At 37.4% G+C, this 9,698-nt stretch overlaps 1 long non-coding RNA gene across 1 annotated transcript; it reads right to left on the bottom strand.

The window, feature by feature from the left end:
* Nucleotides 1-434: 434 nt before the first annotated feature.
* Nucleotides 435-7,877, bottom strand: LOC118912828 (uncharacterized). The gene is made up of 4 exons (XR_005024940.2): nucleotides 7,780-7,877; nucleotides 6,560-6,714; nucleotides 4,078-4,208; nucleotides 435-516 (listed from the first exon to the last, which is right to left on the bottom strand). It is a non-coding gene; the product is annotated as an uncharacterized LOC118912828 (long non-coding RNA).
* Nucleotides 7,878-9,698: the final 1,821 nt, after the last annotated feature.

The raw sequence follows: 9,698 nt of genomic DNA, 5'->3' as shown, positions 1-9,698 counted from the left end.
CGTCACATTACGTTGGATGCATGGAGAAGGTATTTGAAATGGGTTTTAAAGATGGGGTAGGAGTTCACTGGGAAGAGAGCACATGGAGATAGGATATGAGTGAAGGGGGTGCATCTGCATGGAGGACCCCACATAAACATGTGTATGCAGGTATTACACTTAGGACAAGTTCAAAGAACAGGGCATGACTGTGGGAGTTGAGTGATAGGTGGCTTAGAATGGTGGCTATGTCAGGCCTTAATTACCAGATGAGGAGCCCGGTGTGGATCCAGCAGATGACAGAGGGAGACCGGGGTACTATGGAAATGAGACTCACAGGTGCTGATTTCCTGGTAGCTTGATTTGGAATCCATTATTATTTTCCCTGAAGTGTTTTCTTCATAAGAGGGTTATTTTCTGGGACCCTGAAAACCTAGAATCACATGTGACTCACTTCTTTCAACAAGGTAAGCCTGCTGGTGAGGGTCACTTGTTCTCGCCCCATGGCGGCTCTGTATTTCCATCAAGGACTGCCTACTGGGATTAAAGGCAACACTCTATGTGATGTTCTAAAACCCTGAGGTATGACAACACCAAGCAGACATTTGACAGAAGTATGAGAAAAGTAAAAGAGCTGAAATACAATGCTAAGGTTCAAAAAGCCAGAACTTAAGACTAATTTGAGCTTTAAATATTACTGGCAGTACAATGTAGTAAAAGTAAACAACAATTAAGATTTTTGAAAAATCGGTTAGGAAATAACCAAACTTTAAATTGATAGGGCAATGGTTTTGGAAAAAATGTCATATTTTTAAAATAAGACACTACAGAGCAATGATACAGAATGCATGAAAAAACAGAGTCCAAGTTCACAATGTTATGAAATCAAGTTGTAGAAACAAAAAATACAATGATCATTTTGTAGCTTAAGCACAGAGAAATTAATATTATCTTGTTTTAAGATACTGTATAGGTGAGTATATATGTAAACATGTATATAAACAGGTGGGGATGCTTCCTGACAAATTCCAGGCAGTTTGAGGGAGGGCAAAGAGGAATATAATGACGGATGGGGACTGAAGGTGCTTCAATGTCATCTATAACTCATTTTTCTCTTTTAATAAAAAGATACTTGGAGAGAGAACCAAGATGGCAGCGTGAGTAGCACAGCAAAAATCTCCTCCCAAAACCATATATATTTTTGAAAAAACAACAAATACAACTAATCCTAAAAGAGAGACCAGAAGACACAGGACAACAGCCAGACTACATCCACACCCATGAGAACCCAACGCCTCGTGAAGGGGGTAAGAAACAAGCCGCGGCCCGGCAGGACCCGAGCGCCCCTCACCCCAGCTCCCAGCAGGAGGAGAGGAGTCAGAACGGGGAGGGAGAGGGAGCTCAGGACTGCTAATCACCCAGCCCTAGCCATCCACACTGGAGCACAGACACACAGTGCATGCGTGGGGTGCTGGAAACTAGGGAAACAGGACAGTAAGACCTGTGAGTGGGTCCCCGCAGCCAGCGCACACCCAAGACAAAGAAAGCGAGTGCTTTTTGAAAGTCTTAAAGGGACAGGGACCCCAAAGCTGGACGGAAGCGCTCTGGAACACACTTAGCCCAGCATCTGCAAATCCGGGAGAACTCTGGGTGCCCAAACCCCCGCAGCTCAGCTCGGAGGCCCCTCACCACGATAAACAGCCTCCCGTCTGTTCCCCCTCCAACACAGCTCTGCCATATTGGAGCAGCAGCCTGAGGCAGGCCACGCCCACAGCAACTGCAGAGCTAAATAAACTCCATAGTGGCCGGGCAAGATCAGAAGCCCCATCTGCACGCAGCTGCCCAGCACAAGCCGCTAGAGGCCGCTGTTCTCCCAGGAGAGGAAGGCCATAAACTGGCAAGAAGGGACTTTCTCTTACCCAACACACACACGCACCACCTCCCCACAAATAAAGCTATTGCCATGAAAAGGCAGAAGAAATCGATACAGACCAAGATCACAGAGGCAAACCCTGAGAAGGAGATAGACCTAACCAGTCTTCCTGAAAAAGAATTAAAAATAAAGCTCATAACCATGCTGATGGAGCTGCAGAGAAATATGCAAGAGCTAAGGGATGAAGTCCGGAGGGAGATTACAGAAATGAAACAATCTCTGGAAGGATTTATAAACAGAATGGATAAGATGCAAGAGGCCATTGATGGAATAGAAACCAGACAACAGGAGCGCACAGAAGCTGATGCAGAGAGAGAGATAAAAGGATCTCCAGGAATGAAATAATATTAAGAGAACTGTGTGACCAATCCAAAAGGAACAATATCCACATTATAGGGGTACCAGAAGAAGAAGAGAGAGAAAAAGGAATAGAAAGAGTATTTGAAGAAATAATTGCTGAAAACTTCCCCAAACTGGGGGAGGAAATAATCAATCAGACCATGGAAGTGTACGGAACTCCCAACAGAAAGGACCCAAGGAATACAACACCAAGACACATAATAATTAAAATGGCAAAGATCAAGGACAAGGGCAGAGTTCTAAAGGCAGCTAGAGAGAGGAAAAAGGTCACCTATAAAGGAAAACCCATCAGACTATCATCAGACTTCTCAACAGAAACCTTACAGGCCAGAAGAGAATGGCATGATATATTTAATGCAATGAAAGAGAAGGGCCTTGAACCAAGGACACTGTATCCAGCATGACTATCATTTAAATATGAAGGAGGGATTAAACAATTCCCAGAGAAGCAAAAGTTGAGGGAATTTGCCTCCTACAAACCACCTCTACAGGGTATTTTAGAGGGACTGCTCTAGATGGGAGCACTTCTAAAATTAAATAGAGGTCACCAGAGAAAATAAAATAACAGCAAAGAAAGCAGACCAACCAAATACTAACTAAAGGCAAAAAATAAAATCAACTACCCACAAAAGCAGTTAAAGGAAGCACAAAAGAGCACAGAATAAAACAACCAACATATAAAGAATGGAGGAGGAGGAATAAGAAGGGAGAAAAATAAAGAATGACCAGACAGTGTTTAACATAGCTCAATAAGTGAGTTAAGTTAGACAGTAAGATAGTAAAGAAGCTAACCTTGAACCTTTGGCAACCACGAATCTAAAGCCTGCAATGGCAATAAGTACATATCTTTCAATAATCACCCTAAATGTAAATGGACTGAATGTACCAATCAAAAGACACCGAATAATAGAATGGATAAAAAAGCAAGACCCATCTCTATGCTGCTTACAAGAGACTCACCTCAAACCCAAAGACTACAGGAACAAAGAAAGATTGAAGGAACAAAACAGCAGCAGAATCATAGAACCTAAGAATGGACTAACAGTTACCAAAGGAAAAGGGACTGGGGAGAAAGGGAGGGAAGGGAGGGATAAGGGTGGGGAAAAAGAAAGGGGACATTACGATTAGCATGTATAATGTGGGGGGGCATAGGGAGGGCTGTGCAACACAGAGAAGACAAGTAGTGATTCTACAGCATCTTACTACGCTGATGGACAGTACTGTAATGGGGTTTGTGCAGGGATTTGGTGAAGGGGGGTCCCTAGTAAACATAATATTCTTTATGTAATTGTAGATTAATGAAAACAAAATAAATTAATTAATTAATTTTAAAAAAAAGATACTTGGAGGAAATAAAATAAATATTAATGAGTGTCAATGGAGGAAATTTGGTTTGTGTTATCTTATTCTCTGCATTTTCTACTTCTACTTATATTTCAATGAAATTTAAAAGACAAAAGCATTTTCAGCAGTCTTTTCTTTTCAAACATATTACAGAATTATTTAAAGTCTTAGGAACATTTCATCCAAGACAATGGCAGGAAAGGACTTTGGAGCATGTAATGTCATGTTTTTAAAGCATATCGAAAAGCACAGCACTTGATCAGGTTCTGGTGAGATGCTGCCAGGTCGTGTTGAGTCAAACTAAGTGTTTCAGACAACATCAAGTGAAGTATGCTCAGTGCGATTCTTGTGCTGACAAAATGGTGAAGGCAGGCCTTAAGTTCAGATGAGGAAACACCTTTGAAAGGTCACGTGCCCTATAGCCCTGCTGACATGCTCCAAGCGCCCCCACCCTACCTTACCTGCCTCCTTTTTCAAAAGCATTTTTCTCTTTCAACAAAATTGTCAGCTGCAAGGCCAGCTGCTCCTTTTCTTCATGAATTTTCCCTCTTGCTGCTCTTTCAGGACAAAAGTCTGAACAGTAAACCTTCACCTGTTAGGGGCAAAAGCAGACACAAGTTACTACCTAGATGAATGTGGCCTCTACAGCTCACCTGCTGATAAGGCAGAAAGGTGGTGCTGCATCCTGTGTTATACTTAGTAACTAACAGGTGCAGATTCCTGCTAGAGCCAGTGTAATGACCATGACTTTCCAACTACTTTCAAAGAGTAAGACACAAATTGTATATGTGTACATGCTTTAAACAGTGAGAACCCAGTAATTACCCTGATATAGGTGGTGTAAATACTGTATGTACCTATAATTCAGTAAAATTCTCTGATTTCCTTTTTTAAAATAATATTCAGAGTTAGCTTATTGTAAACAGGTACATTTACTCTATCAGGTACATTTATGAAAAGAAAAATCTAATTTTGAAAATTGGCATAAGAATAATGTTCAATTCACTACAGGGTAGTTTTTACTTTTTAATTTTGTAACACTAAAGAAATTATGAAGGCTGGCCTTAAACTAAATTAAAAAAATAAATAAACATGCTATTTATTGAATTCCAAATATGTGTGAGGTCTTATGTTGGTTGTCTATACTGATTACCTTATATCACCTTATCAAAAATCCTAGGAATGTAGATTTGCTATGCTTGTCTTACACTTCCAAGTTTAACAGGTCTTAATAGGATTATTAATGTACAGTCCAAAAGATTAATCAGTAATATTTTAATTGAAATGTGAGTTGAATAGGTTTACAAATACAAAGTCAATATTTAAAAATCAATTATATTTCTATGAAACCCATTAGAACATTAAGTTTTAAAAAAGATACTATTTGTAATAACACAAAAATAGAAAATATCTAGGAATAATCTTATAGAAGATGAGCAAAATCTTTACTAAGAAAATTAAAAACTCTACCGAGAAAAATTAAAGAAGATACACTATGTCCATGGATTGGAAAAGTCAATGTTGTAAAAATGTTAATTAGCTCTAAATTGTTATAATGATATAATTAGATATATTTAATGATATAATATAGATATAATTAGATATATTTACTGTAATTCCAATCAATACCTTAGTAGGTTTTTGTGTATGTGCATAAAATAGCAAGCAGATTCTAAAATTTATATGAAATGAAAATGGGAAGGAAAACTTCAAGTCCTCTTGAAGAATATCAATGAGGTAGAAAGACTATTCTATAAGATATTAAAACTTTTGATGCTTTATAATAAGTCAAGACAGTATGGTACCTAAGGATACATAAATTGTCCAGTGGGACAGAACAGAAAACAGAAATAGACCCATGAGTAAGGGACACAATATACAACAAAGAGTGCAGCAGAGTAGTTAAGAAAAGATAACCTTTTAAATAAATAGTGTCAAGTTACCAGGATATTCATACGGGAAAAAAATATGAATTTCTACCCTTACCTCACTCCATATAGAAAAATAATTCCTGATGGTTTCTAGATCTTAATGTAAAAGACAAAACAATAAAATTTTTGGAAGACAATAGAGAAGAATAGTTTCACAGCCTTGAGATAGTGTAAGTTTTTTATGCAGGACACAAAAAAGTACTAATTATAAATGAAAAGACTGAATTATTGGACTACATTAAAATTAAGAACTTTTGTTCATCAGAAGCCCCCTTATGAAGTGAAAAGACAAATCACAGAGTAAAGAAATCTGCAACAAATATAAGTGCAAGGACTTGTATCTGGAGCATACAAAGAACTCCTTTAAAATCAAGAAAAAGCCAGCAAATCACAAGAAAAATGGGTGGAGATATAATTAGGCACTTCACAAAAGGGTATACCCAGAAGGCTAGTAAACATCTTGAAAAGAACTCAACCTCATTAGTCATCAGGGAAATACAAATTAAATGAGACACCATTATATTCCACCAGAATGGCTACAAATAAAAGTACTGCTAATGCAAATATGGGTAAGGATGTACAGCAAAGGGAACTCTCCAGCTGTGGACAGGAGTGAAAACTGGTACAACCTCTTTGGAAAACTGTTTGGCGTTATCTATTAAAACTGAGTCACATGCATACTTCATGAACCAGCAATTCCACTCCTAGGTATGTGCTCAAAAGAAGGAATGCACAGGTAAACAAAGATATATATGTTCACAAGAAGGTCAGAGCAACATTACTCACAGTACACCAAACTGGAAATAACCCAACTATTGGATAAATTCACTGAACTATACACTCAAAAGTTTGGTGCACTTTCACCTGTGTTATACTTCAATAAAAGAGTTAAAAAATATATTGATGGAGATAATATAAAATTTAAAAATATGTTTTAACCACCATCACTTTGCCATTTGAGCATATGATCAGGGTTGGCCTCGCCCAGCTCCGGTTTCAGAATGTTGCTCACCTGAGCCCTGAGAACAGTCATGGCTTCCAGGTCCTCCTGCTTGCGATGGTCTGCTTCATCTCATCCATCTGAAGCTGCTTGGAAGCCAGTGCCTTCTCTGCCAGGTCCACTTTTTCATGTAGCTCCTGCAACACCACCTTATCCACTTTTTCTGACTGAAAATGACAAATTTATTCTAGAATTGGTTTTGAAATAATTTTAACTATTAGTTAAATATTGGATGAAGGGTTTTCTTTTTTATAATGATTGCCTCTAAACTGCTCTGTTAATTAGCAATGGTAACTTAGAAAGTTGTGGCCATTTAACCTACAGCTTGTAAATAATTCCCTAATTTAACACAATACCTGAAATGGAAAATACAAAAATAAGAGAAATCATAACAAATGCCGATCTCAGTGAGGTTTAACTTGCTGATATTATTTTTCCATTCCTGTTATTCTGATTTTGTGATGTCAGTGGACAAGAAGAAACACATTTAAATTAAAAATTCACTAGGTGCTAGAGAAGAACAATATTGTATTAAAAAATAAATGAGAAATAAAAAAAGTACATTTACAGGGATGTAACTCAAAGACCCCTTCTAATTCAATGCCCCCATGGTCTTTACTTACTTATTCCAGCTTTTCTGAGGTAAAATTAACAAAACAGTAAGTTCTGGGAAGTGTACCACCAGGTGATTTAACACAAGTACATTGAGAAAGGATCTCCCCATCGGGTTAATTAACACATCTATCACCTCATACATCTGTCCATGGTGCTTAAATGATCACACCATGCTGGACATTGTTACTAATTAAAGTTGCAGCCCCTTAGTACCAGGGTCTCAAGTTCACTGACAGCAGGCAAGCTAGCCTCATCATAGCTCCATGCAGCAAAGGGCTCCCTGCCCTATTCCCGCAGGGGTCCCAGCTCCCGCCTCTCCTGCAAACCCACCCCCATTAGAAATACTAAAAGTTTCCTCCACAATGTATGACAATAGGACATCTTTGTACACAAAGCACTCATACATGCATGGAACACAAGAAGTTATAACCACTTAGACAAAGGAAATCAATTATGAACTGAAAAACCACCTTTGAAACCAGACTCAGTTAAGGATTAATACAACTACTTTATGTATAAAATGTTAGAAACCACACTTAACTAAGGATTAGCACATATAAAATGTACAATAGTCTCCATTCATTACTAGGCTATGAAAGTAATTTTTTCCTGCATACCGCTTTCCTTTTTAGTTCTTCAATTGTTTTCAATGAATTATTGTATTCTTGAAGAAGCTTGCTGTGTGTCAACTGCAGAGTGGCAATTTGGACCTATTAAAAAGAAATTTTAAAATGTAATCATGGAGAAAAATATCATAGAAATTAGAGTCTTGCCTCCCACCTTTCCTCTGAACACTCAAGTAGCAAATTCTTATCTCCTAACTTTATCATCCCACCACCGGCTAGCATTTTCTTACTCTCAAAGAAAACATTTTTTTTTCCCAAAAAACTGAGATAGATTACAATTTTCATAATTGTGTTATAATAAAACTTAAATTATATCTCTTCAGAAGAGTTTCCTAGTGCTCCTTTAAATAATAAAAGAGAAAAACTTTAAATTTACTCTCAAATTCTTATTCCAGTCTCTATAAAAGAGCCACTCAATATTCGTTCAGTAAGTAGCCATTTGATCATGGCCTACTCACTTTTCATCCTCTGTTTTAGCTTGCTCCATTTTGATTTCTGATCGCATGCTTTCCACTTGCAGCTCTAGCTTTTTGTTATTATAAACAAGCTCTTGCTTTTCATTCAGCTCTGATAGTATCGCAGAATTCTTCCTTTAAAGGGCCTGACATCTAAGAAAGATCAAAACTCATGAGGATAAACAGCGTTCTTGCATTTCTTCGTGGTTTTTAAATAAATCATAGGATTACATAGCAATATAATTCAGGATTGAATTTTTCAAGGATTAAAAGTACAAAATGAAATATTTTATTGTCCTTGCTTCATCACTAGAAGCAAGCAGCATTTCTGAACATTTATGCCTAACATAAAAAAGGACAGATCTAAGATCATACAAGCTGCTGCCCCACTTGGAATAACCGTTTCAAGTAGTCACCCAGATGTATTTCTGTCATTTAGATACAAACCAAAGTAGTAATTGGCCAAAGGTGCTTCTCATATAGTGACCTATGGATATATTTTATACTTTTAAAAGTCATGGGTTCTGTTAAGCAAAAAGAGTATGACTTCTCATAAAGATTCAGCGGGAAAAAGGAAGTGCCCTACATCCTCTTAAAGATCAGAAAGAGAATTTCAATATAATAATAGCAAATACAAACCAATGATAGCTATATGCAAGACATTAATGCCAAGCATGTCAAATACTATCTCACTTAATATGACATTATGAAGAAGGAATTATGACACACATTTTACAAATGATAAAACTTAGGCTAAGAGAGGTGAACTAATTAATTTGCCCAGGTTAATACCACAAATAAGTAGATCAACATTTCAACCTAGGTCTGTCTGTCCAAAGTCAGCCTCAGCTGTTATACTGTACCAGACACCATAACACTGCATAGCCTTGGTAAGTGTTACTCCAAAAAAAACACCTGTATATTGTGCTGGAAATATATTCACCAACTAATCCAAAAGAACACATCAACTTAGCTTTCAGAAAATTTTCATAACTTCTTACATTAAGAGAAACAAGCAAATGCAGAATTCTCTACTTATAAATTAGCCTTCGTAACTGATTGAAAATGAAAAGTTTTGTTTGCAGTAAATCTCACCCAAGTTCTTTTTGGTCTTTAAAGTTTTCTTCCACATTTGTTCACATCAGTGTTGCCAGCTCAGTAAGCCACAGTAAACCTAGCTCACTGCATCTTACAGTCCTCATATAGGCTGGTATGCTTAACAAATTGCCTCCAAACAGCAGAATCAGAGTCTGCTGACCATTCCCCAATATCACTACAGTATTGCATGTTTAGGTATTAACCCCTGTACATTTAACCTGACTATTAGTGTTTTCTGAATTCATATTTTGATTAGGTCCTAGTTTTCTTTTAGTCAACAACACAGTAACAAACTATGTTTTTATATAGTAACATATTTTGTCAAAATGTACATGTCCCCAAGGTGGATAAATTCAT

Source organism: Manis pentadactyla, chromosome 3 (genome assembly GCF_030020395.1).
Source record: "Manis pentadactyla isolate mManPen7 chromosome 3, mManPen7.hap1, whole genome shotgun sequence".
NCBI lineage: Eukaryota > Metazoa > Chordata > Mammalia > Pholidota > Manidae > Manis > Manis pentadactyla.
The sequence above is the reverse complement of the archived record's forward strand: the minus strand, read 5'-3'. Positions and strand labels throughout refer to the sequence as shown.